General features: G+C 40.9%; 1 pseudogene; it reads left to right on the top strand.

Annotated features, from left to right (window-relative positions):
- The first annotated feature begins 545 nt into the window (after window positions 1-545).
- Window positions 546-3660, top strand: LOC147967218 (uncharacterized; annotated as a pseudogene).
- The last annotated feature ends 4763 nt before the right edge of the window (window positions 3661-8423 follow it).

Genomic DNA, 8423 nt, shown 5'->3' with positions numbered 1-8423 from the left:
AAGAAAAATTGAAAAGAATTGAAGAAGAGAAGATGAAATTGGAGTTGTATGCTGTCGATGTCGTCGACGATCAGAAGATCAAGATGGATGCAATGCACTTGAAGATTAGAAAATATGCCGTTAATAAAGAGGCTTGGTATCATTATGTTGTTGGATCAATTCTTACCTTAGTTGCGATCTTGATCACATCTGTTGTTGCATTTAAATGCTTTAGCAAGATAGTTGTATGTTGTTTTATGAGAATAAGTGTGTATGAACTTTATGTATGAACTTGTATTAATTTGGTCTTTTCGGTGTTGTGTAATGAAGATGAGCCAGCAATGGATGTACGATGACCGACGCTCTCCCCAGTTCATTAATGGCGTGCGTAGTTTTCTGTGTGTGGCTGAGGCAAACAAGCGGGATGGTTTTATGTGTGTGCATGTGGTGTCTGCACGAATGATAGGAATTACTCTAGCTCAAAAGTCATTCACGTCCACCTGTTTACATCCAGTTTCATGTCCGGCTATAACTGTTGGACCAAGCATGGAGAAAGAGGGGTTGTAATGGAAGAGAACGAAGAAGAAGAGGATGATGACAACTATCTTGGGTTCCCTGAATATGATGGTACTACAATGGGGGAAGAGAATAAAGAAGAAGAACAACAAGATGAAGAAGAGGCATCAGATGAGCCTGCTGATGATCTTGGTCGGGCCATTGCTGATGCAAAGAGAAACTGTGAAAGTGAAAAGGAGAAGTTGAAGTTGCAGCGCATGTTAGAGGATCACAAAAAATTATTGTACCCAAATTGTGAAGATGACAAAAAAAGCTGGGTACCACACTGGAATTGCTACAATGGAAGGCAGAGAATGTTGTATCTGACAAGGGATTTGAAAAGTTGCTGAAAATATTAGAGAAGATGCTTCCAAAGGACAACGAATTATCCGACAGTACGTATGAAGCAAAGAAGGCTGTCTGCCCTCTAGGACTAGAGGTGCAGAAGATACATGCATGCCCTAATGACTTCATCCTCTACCATGGTGAGGAGTACGAGAATTTGAATGCATGCCCGGTATGCGGTGCATTGCGCTATAAGATCAGCCGCAATGACCCTGGTGATGATGTTGAGGGCGAGCACCCCAGGAAGAGGATTCCTGCCAAGGTGATGTGGTATGCTCCTATAATACCACGGTTGAAACGTTTGTTCCAAAACAAAGAGCATGCCAAGTTGTTGCGATGGCACAAAGAAGGCCGTAAGAAAGACGGGAAGTTGAGAGTACCCGCTGATGGGTCACAGTGGAGAAAAATCAAGAGGAAGTGGCCGGAGTTTGCAGGTGACACAAGGAACTTGTGGTTTGGTATAAGTGCAGATGGCATCAATCCTTTTGGGGAGCAGAGCAGCAAAAATAGCACCTGGCCTGTGACTCTATGTATCTATAACCTTCCTCCTTGGTTGTGCATGAAGCGAAAGTTCATTATGACCCAGTGCTCATCCAAGGCCCTAAGCAACCCGGAAATGACATTGATGTATACCTAAGGCCATTAGTTGAAGAACTTTTATAGCTGCGGGACATAAAAGGTGTACGTGCATGGGATAAGCACAAACAGCAGGAATTTGACCTACGAGCGTCCCTGTTTGTAACCATCAATGATTGGCTTGCTCTTAGTGACCTTTCAGGACAGACGAACAAGGGATACCATGCATGCAGGCACTGTTTAGATGAAACCGAAAGTATATATTTGGATAAATGTAAGAAGAATGTGTACCTGGAACATCATTGATTTCTTCCGATCAAGCATCTCTTAAGAAAGAAAGGCAAGCATTTCAAAGGTGAGGCAGATCACCGGAAGAAGCTTGACCACCGTACTAGTGATCATATACTTGATATGGTCAAGGATTTAAAAGTAATCTTTGGAAAGGGTATTGGCGGACAATCTGTTCCGAATGACGCTGACGGATACGCACCCATGTGGAAGAAGAAATCTATATTTTGGGAGCTACCCTACTGGAAAGTCCTAGAGGTCCGCTCTGCAATCGACGTGATGCACGTGATGAAGAATCTTTGCGTGAACCTGCTAGGCTTCTTGGGCGTGTATGGGAAGACAAAAGATACACCAGAGGCATGGGAGGACCAGCAACGTATGCACGAAAAAGATGGCATGCATCCAAAGCAGTATCAAGGTCCTGCCAGCTATGCTCTTACCAAAAAAGAGAAGGAAATCTTCTTTGAATGCCTGCTCGGTATGAAGGTCCTGTCTGGCTACACATCGAATATAAAGGGAATAATACATATGGCAGAGAAAAAATTCCAAAACCTAAACTCTCATGGCGGGCACGTGATTATGACGCAATTGCTTCCGGTTGCATTGAGGGGGATTCTACCGGAAAACGTTCGATTAGCCATTGTGAAGCTATGTGCATTACTCAATGCAATCTCTCAGAAGATAATCGATCCAGAAATCCTACCAAGGTTACAGAATGATTTGGTGCAACGTCTTGTCAGTTTTGAGTTGGTGTTCCCACCATCCTTCTTCAATATCATGACACACGTCCTAGTTCACCTAGTTGAAGAGATTGCCATTCTGGGTCCTGTATTTCTACACAGTATGTTCCCCTTTGAGAGGTTCATGGGAGTCTTAAAGAAATATGTTCCTAACCGTGCTAGGCTAGAAGGAAGCATCTCCAAGGGCCATGAAACAGAGGAGGTCATTGAGTTTTGTGTTGACTTTATTCCTGACCTTAAGCCGATTGGTGCTCCTGAATCGTAGCATGAGGGGAGACTGGGTGGAAAAGGCATGCTAGGATGGAAAGCAATAATATGTAGGGACGGGCATTCTTGGGCGCAAGCACACTACACAGTTCTACAAAATTCCACCTTGGTGGCTCTGTATATCGAGGAACACATGGATAGTGTACGCTCCAAGAACCCGGAGCAGTCTGAGCCCTGGATTAAACGTACACACATGGCGACTTTCGGTGGTTGGTTGCAAACACGTCTCATGAATGATGAGAGTGTTGGAGATGAGTTGTACTTGTTGTCCAAGTCACCATCTTTGACTATATTGACTGTCAAATGGTATGAGATTAATGGGAATACATTTTACATGATTGCCCAAGATAAAAAGAGCACCAACCAAAATAGTGGTGTCCGCTTTGATGCAAAAAACACCAGTAGGGAAAAGGACACATATTATGGTTACATAGAGGAGATATGGGAAGTTGGCTATGGATGTGAGTTTGAGGCCCCTTTGTTTCGGTGCAAATGGGTCAATCTCACAGGAGGCGGGGTAAAGGTAGACCCGCAGTACGGAATGACAATATTGGATCTCAGCAATCTTGGGTACACAGATGAACCATTCGTCCTAGCCAATGATGAGGCGCAGGTTTTCTATGTGCAGGACATGTCTACCAAACCGAGAAAAATGAAAGCTAAGGAAGCGAATACATCATACGGTGAGCCGAAGTGCCACATAGTTCTTTTAGGGAAAAGAAACATCGTGGGAGTGGAGGACAAGACAGACATGTCAGAAGATTATGAGAAGTTTCATGAAATTTCTCCCCTCACAGTGAAGACTGACCCAAGCATCCTGTTAAATGATGAACATTGTCCATGGTTACAGCGCAAAGGGACACACGCGAATAAAAAGTTTTATACCCCAAGATCCCACTCTGGGATGTGATCGGCTTCACCGTCATCACTTTCTTCTCTAGTGAGTAGCCAAGATAGGCTAGTTTGTACACGAAGTGCATCCAGTTTTTGCCGTAACCCTCTCAACTTTTTAGCACATGCTATGTGGGTGATAAGATGATACCATGCCAAGTTTCAACCTTTTCAAAGTTCATTTGTAGTGCTTTTCAATTTTAGGGTCATTTAGCTCCAAAAAATCATTAAATGCATGAAAAATAGCAAATGAAGTTAGAAAGGGTTAAAATTTGAGGATGTGGCTTTGACTGGTGCATATTGAATGCATAAAAAGTCTGGAGTTGAAATAAGTTTAAAAAATGAAATGCCTTTGTAACAGATGAGTTTTCATCCGAAACCTTGATACTTCAAAGGAGATGGTACAGTTTGTACGCGAAGTGCGTCCAGTTTTTGCCGTAACCCTCTCAACTTTTTAGAACATGCTATGTGGGTGAAATGGTGATACGATGCCAAGTTTCACCCTTTCGAGAGTTCATTTCTAGTGCTTTTCAATTTCGGGGTCATTTAGCTCAAAAAAATCATTAAATGCATGAAAAGTAGCAAATGAAGTTAGAAAGGGTTGAAATTTGAGGATGTAGCTTTGAATGGTGCATATTGAATGCACAAATTTTTTGGAGTTGAAATAAGTTAAAAAAATGAAATGCCTTTGTAACAGATTAGTTTTCGTCCAAAACCCTCATACTTCGAAGGAGATGGTCAAGTTTGTACATGAAGTGCGTCCAGTTTTTGCCGTAACCCTCTCAACTTTTTAGCACATGCTATGTGGGTGAAATGATGATACCAAGCCAAGTTTCAACCTTTTCAGAGTTCATTTGTAGTGCTTTTCAATTTCATGGTCATTTAGCTCAAAAAATCATTAAATGCATGAAAAGTAGCAAGTGAAGTTAGAAAGCGTTGAAATTTGAGGATGTGGCTTTGAATGGTGCATATTGAATGCACAAAAATTCTGGAGTTTAAATAAGTTTAAAAAATGGAATGCCTTCGTAACAGATGAGTTTTCGTCCGAAACTCTCATACTTCGAAGGAGATGGTCCAGTTTGTACACGAAGTGCATCTAGTTTTTGCCATAACCCTCTCAACTTTTTAGCACATGCTATGTGGGTGAAATGATGATACCATGCCAAGTTTCAACCTTTTCAGAGTTCATTTGTAGTGCTTTTCAATTTCAGGGTCATTTAGCTTAAAAAATCATTAAATGCATGAAAAGTAGCAAATGAAGTTAGAAAGGGTTGAAATTTGAGGATGTGGCTTTGAATGCTGCATATTGAATGCACAAAAAGCCTGGAGTTGAAATAAGTTTAAAAAATAAAATGCCTTTGTAACAGATGAGTTATCGTCCGAAACCTTGATACTTCAAAGGAGATGGTCCAATTTGTACACGAAGTGCGTCCAGTTTTTGCCGTAACCCTCTCAACTTTTTAGCACATCCTATGTGGGTGAAATGATGATACCATGCCAAGTTTCAACCTTTTCATAGTTCATTTGTAGTGCTTTTCAATTTCAGGGTCATTTAGCTCAAAAAATCATTAAATGCATGAAAAGTAGCAAATGAAGTTAAAAAGGTTTGAAATTTGATGATGTGGCTTTGAATGGTAAAACACACTAATACAAAATAGTAGGAAAAAGAATCACTCAAAAATCTAATTTTAAACTAAAGTTATTCGTAAACTAGTGATTCACACAAATTTAAAAGAATTCAAATTTAAACTATTCAAATTTGAAAACTACTCGCACTAACAGATAGTTTATAATTTATGTGACCTAAAGCAAAAAAGATTCACTCAAAAACTATAAATATTGCCTATAAGTAAAACAAAAGAAAAAAATAGAGAAAAAACTGAAAAGACCTTTAGTCCCGGTTATCACCACCAGCCGGGACTAAAGGTCCTCCTCCCGCGCTGAATTTGGGCCGCCCAAAAATGTCGTTTAGTCCCGGCCCGTGGCTGGAACCGGGACTAAAGGTCCATGCTATATATATAGCACTTAGCGGAATCCCGGTTCCAGCAACCGCCTGGGACAACAGATCGAGAACACACATGCCGCCAGGCCGCTCGTCTTCAAGCCAGAGATCGCTGTCGCCGTCCCAGTCGCTCCGGCCCCTCCCAGAGCCTGCCTCTGCATGTCGTCCCCGATGCCTCCCCGACCTCGCCGCCCCGCTCGCTCCCCTCCCCGAGCCCGCCACCATACGCCGTCCCGCTCGCCTCCCGAGCACGCCCGCCGCCACCGTACGCCGTCCCCAACACCTCCCCGACCTCGCCGTCGACGGCTCTGCACTGTGAGCCCCGCCTTCTTTCCCCCCTCCTTCTGGCCGCCGCCATGGCCGAAGCTTCCCCGCCGTCATGCTCGACGCCGACGCCACTCCGGCCATCTTTGTTTTTGATATGTATTGCCATGATATTGTATTGCTATGTATTGCCATGATATTGTGTTGCCATGATATTATATTGCTATATATTGTGTCTATATACAAACTTTTCATTGTTTTTGATATGTACGAAAATGTAGAGTGAAAACAAAAACAAACATAAGAAAAAAATGAAGAAGGAAAAGAAAACCAAATAAAAAATGGAGAAGAAAAAAGAAAACCAAACAAAATATGGAGAAGAACAACACATTAAACATTTCTGAGATATATATTGAGCTTTTCTAGAGCATGATTGAACATTTTTGGAATACACATTAAACATACATGTTCAACATTTTTTGAACACATGTTGAACACCTATTAAATACAAGATGAATATTTTGTAACACACATTGACATTTTACAATAATACCTTGAATTGTGTTTAAAAACATGCAAATCTTTTCTAATTGTTAGAACATCTTTTTAGTGTTATGAAAATTTTTGTGGTTGGTATGCACCATTTTTTCATTAAATGTGTTAAGAAAATTGTAGTATAACATGTCGGAAAAATTTCGCAAACATACACACACACACACACACGAGAGTTTTTCAAATTTGCCCATCTACTATAGTTGTAAAAGTTTATTAAATACGAGTAGCATAATAAAATGATAATTATTGCATAGGAATTTGTTTTCATAAGTGAAAGGGCATGTAGCCCCTAAGTATGGTTTTGGTAATTAATGACAATCTCTATGGACTAATGTTTTCAGTGAGATATATTTGAAGGTTTTGTCCATAGATGGTGCCTCAAGGATATTGGATGGAATCAAGGATGAAGTCCATATATATGAAGATATATTTGCTCTAAGCTTTGGAATTAAATGACAATTCCTATGGAGCATCAAGTGCAATGAATCTTATATGAAGATATGTTCCATAGTGATGCTTGAAGTGCATTGGGTTGTTTTGTGAAGAATGCCATCAAAGCGTCTGAAGAAGTCCTCATGGTATCCTTCTCTGGATATCCCATGCACACGGGCTTATACCGTGCGCACGGGGTCGAGTGTCAACTCTCTGGATACCCCGTGTTAATGGGGTCTAGGTGTTTGGCTTTCGAGATCCCATGTTCGGTGAGGTTTCAAGTTGGTCTTCGGGGATTTCTATTGAAGCCATCAAGATCGAGTTCAATGCCTAATCTAATTATATTCAAGTTGGTCTTTGGGGATTTCTATTTAAAGCCATCAAGATTGATTTCAATGCCTAATCTAATTATGTTCATGGTGGAGTTCATTGGAGAATCTCAAAGATTGACATATTTGGGGTTTTTAAGGATCAAGGGCTTGAGAGAATAATCAAAGAGAAGAATTCAAGTTATGGTTTCAAGACAAGATCATGGTGAGCTCATGTGTTGGGTTTCTATTGATCAAGTCTTGAAGCAAGCAACTGGAGTGAAGAATTCATTGTGCCTCTCAAGAGCTTGTGATGGAGTTCATTGGAAGATCTTAAAGATTGACATATTTGGGCTTTTAAGGATCAAGAGCTTGAGAGAATAATCAAAGAGAAGAATTCAAGTTATGGTTTCAAGACAAGATCATGGTGAGCTCATGTGTTGGGTTTAGGTTGATCAAGTCTTGAAGCAAGCAACTAGAGTGAAGAATTCATTGTGCCTCTTAAGAGATTATGATGGAGTTTTTAGAAGGGCAAGTGGTGACCAAGATGATATTCATTGTGGAACTTGATATGGTCATGAAAGAGTCTTTGGTGATATAGTCTTGAAGCAATGAAGGGAAATGAAGAGTTCATTGTGGCTTTCAAGAAACCAATATGGGGCATAAAGTAAAGATGTTGGTTGACAAAGATGAAGCTCGAAGATTATATCTAGATGGTCGACTCACAAAGCGCAAACATTGTACCACGTGAGATCAAGTGATCTAGTGGTATGGTAAGTAGTTATGAATTGTGCTTTGCTACCTAACACATGCTATGTGTTTGTTATGTCTATGTGGGTTAGGTGTTTCTCATGGGCTTGCATCAAAAGGAAAGATTTCAAGTAGCCTATGTGTGGATGACATCAAGTGGTGATGGTCATTGGATTTGAGGAGTCCAAGTGCAAGATGAGAAGTTGGAGGCTATATGCTTTGAAGCTTGCAGTCCACATCATGATAACGCACATGTGAAGATGGGCTTAAGTTAAGGCTTCCCTCATTGCAATATGAGGAAGCATTTCGAGTATCTTCACCAAGTGGTTGTGGACAAGAAAGGGATTCCAACTTTAGACAAGCAGTAAAATATTCATCATGCTCAAGTTGAATATGCAAGGCAAAGGTATTACTTAGCTAGGATTTCCTAGTTTTGCCGGTCTCATAGTGCTTGGTGGGAGACTGGATTAT

Source organism: Triticum urartu, chromosome 6A (genome assembly GCF_056163025.1).
Source record: "Triticum urartu cultivar PI428250 chromosome 6A, HENAU_Tu73, whole genome shotgun sequence".
NCBI classification, from domain to species: domain Eukaryota; kingdom Viridiplantae; phylum Streptophyta; class Magnoliopsida; order Poales; family Poaceae; genus Triticum; species Triticum urartu.
This window is presented reverse-complemented; position numbering and strand designations above follow the sequence as displayed.